This window comes from Egretta garzetta, unplaced genomic scaffold (assembly GCF_000687185.1).
Source record: "Egretta garzetta isolate BGI_Z169 unplaced genomic scaffold, ASM68718v1 scaffold319, whole genome shotgun sequence".
Lineage (NCBI taxonomy): Eukaryota > Metazoa > Chordata > Aves > Pelecaniformes > Ardeidae > Egretta > Egretta garzetta.
In genome coordinates, this window is record NW_009260769.1 from 68,679 (window position 1) to 71,434 (window position 2,756).

A 2,756-nucleotide genomic window follows, 5' to 3' on the forward strand; every position below is an offset into this window, starting at 1 on the left:
CGAGAGCGGGACGGCCCAGCCCCACGCCCGCCCTTGGCCGCCTACTGCTCCAATCCCGCCTCGCAGCTGTTTTGGCTGAAGTTGGGCAAACGGGGAAGGCGGTAAAGGGGACGCCGTCAGATGCCCCCTCAGCGGCGTCAGAACGACCCTTCGGGCCCGGGCAGCAACAACACGTTTTGTTCATGACGGGGGTCACAAGTCCCCTTTGCATGCATTTTGTGGATCAACTTTCCCAGCTTTTTCCTTCTCTCATCCCTCGCCTGCAGCCGCAAGTACCATCTACTTCTAGAAAACCCCTGCAGAGGACACATGACCCCGGCCCGGCAGCAGCCGGCAGGGGAGGCTTCACAGCCCCTCCAGACAACCGGCAGCCCTACGAAACAGCTCCAGGGTGAGGAATTTTTGCCTTCTGGGTAACTGGATCATCCCTTGTGGCCATACAGGACTCGTCCATTCACTGTGCCTGTCGGACGCAAGCCTGCTCCTGTCCTCTCTGTAACCCCCGGACAGGCCTTGGAAGAGCGCCGTCAGACCTCCTCCAGCCCTGTCCAGACTGCGCTTTCCTCAGCTTAGTTCAACTATTATAATACCTGCTCTGAGCAAAATGGCTTGTGCAAGTGATTTTAATTCTGTTAGGGTTCTTAAGGAATAGAAACAGGTTAAAAAAAACCCAAAAAACAACTACACCTTAAGAAAGAGACATGCTAAGGTGGTCTTTTGTGCTGAAAAAAAAAATCTCAAACTGTAATACTTAGACTGAAAACCACGTCACTTTCACATGCAAACCATGCCATGCATAAAGCTAGTCCACTGTTTCCTAGACAATGAGTCTTCAGAGATGACTGTACCATCAACAAAATTAAATCCCAACCTCCATTCCAGGAAGAAAACAAAGTTGTTATTGCAGATAAATTTCATTTGAGAATTTAAAAACACAAACAACCAAATAATGCCATCGTGTTCTATTTGAGCAAAACAAAACAAAACTGCTGACCTTCTTGACAAAAAGGACACATCTTGCATAAGTGTTTCCAAGTCTGGGTGGTTTTCTGTCTATGTTATTTTTATTACTAGGTTAAATCTAACGGTTGCGCTCAGCAATCTTTATGGAGTCAGCTTGAGCTGTTCTGAAGCATTACCAGCTTCAGTCAGATGCCTTTTTTGGGTTTGGTTTGTTGTTGGTTTTTTTTTTTTATTTTCTATCTCATGCAAACAACTCTGGGCATACACTTAATCTTACTCTCAGCAAAATTTTGCTCCAAAATCCTCAGGTAGAAAAAGGGCAATTTTTAGGCCATAATTAAAGTTACATTTTAATTTTTGCATCCCAACAGCAAAATGAAGCCTTGTTTATGTGTTATTCCAAGATGAAAAACGTGAATTATAATTCATTTCTATAAAATTTGGTATCTTAATAATTTTATTTACACTGTACAATTTGGAATGATATTCTCAAATCTGATGCATCAAAATAAGGGACTGCAGAAATTAAGTTAGACAGCTAATGAATTAAGCAATTTATATTGCAGAAAGGAACTGCACATGGGGAAGCGGGTGTACAAAGCATTCTTTGTCAGAGTGACTCCCTTAAAGCTTAGGAAGCTGTGGGCTGGCATTTTGCTGAATGAGCTAGTAGCAAAGACCCACCCCTACTCCTCATTTCCTGGCCTTCACATGGACAACCCAAGTCCTAGGAAGCATGCACAACGAAATACCCCTGCTGGATCTGAAGAAGCCTGCTCTCGATCATCCAGTCTGAGCCTCTGAAGAATCCTTTCTAATATAAAGTAACACATACATGTATATAAGTGCCATTACTGCAAACAGAAATAAGGAAACAACTAAGCAGTAGAATTTTTTTTTTTTTTTCATTTGGTCAATAACCGTTCATACTGAAGCTCAGAAGTTTCACACCTGGGTTTGGGTTTGATTTTTTTCTTTTAATTCTGATTTCTGAGCTTCATGAGCTTTCATTATATATTGTCATTTTACTATTATAAATGCAAAATAGGCAAAATATTAATATAAGCAACTCTCAATTTATGGCCTTTTTAACCATTTCTCTAATGTTTATATATTTTTTGACTGAATACTGCCTGTAACTATGTCTTTTCAGCCTCACAGAAACACTGACAGGGATGTCACTACTGATGGTTGTAAAAATACATTTTAATGTGCTTATTAACTGGTAGATACAGACACTAACATTGGTGATATTAGGTAATTAACTAATGTCAAGGATTGCTGGAGCAGGTAATTAAATATTGGAGTTGTCTCCCACTCACCTCAAAAAAAACCCACCGCTATAGGCCAAAAACACAGAAAAAGAAGGTGAGAGACTTATTCCTGCCTATAAGAAGGAAAATCACGTTATTACTGAGGTGGGGATGTTATACAGTCACATCTGCTACACATAGGTTACTGCAAGGGAGCTACAGAGTCTAGAAGATTCTTAATTCACACGGGCTGGATTTGATCACTCTATCTGGCTGCAAGATTCAAGTCAGGTGTTAGTCATAAACTCCTTGAGGCACTTTTGAAGAAGATAACGTTTTTTTGTCTCTGGGTGCACTTCAAGAAGTGATGAGCCACTGTCATTCTTGTACGCTACCGTTCAATGCCACGTATTTGCATTCCAACTTTGCCATAGCATTAGAGCTGCCTGCAAGCGTAGCTGTGAGGAGGGAATGCATTGCAGACATTCAAGTAGTCCATGAGCCACAGAGGCACGGATAACCATAATGAAACCCAGGTTC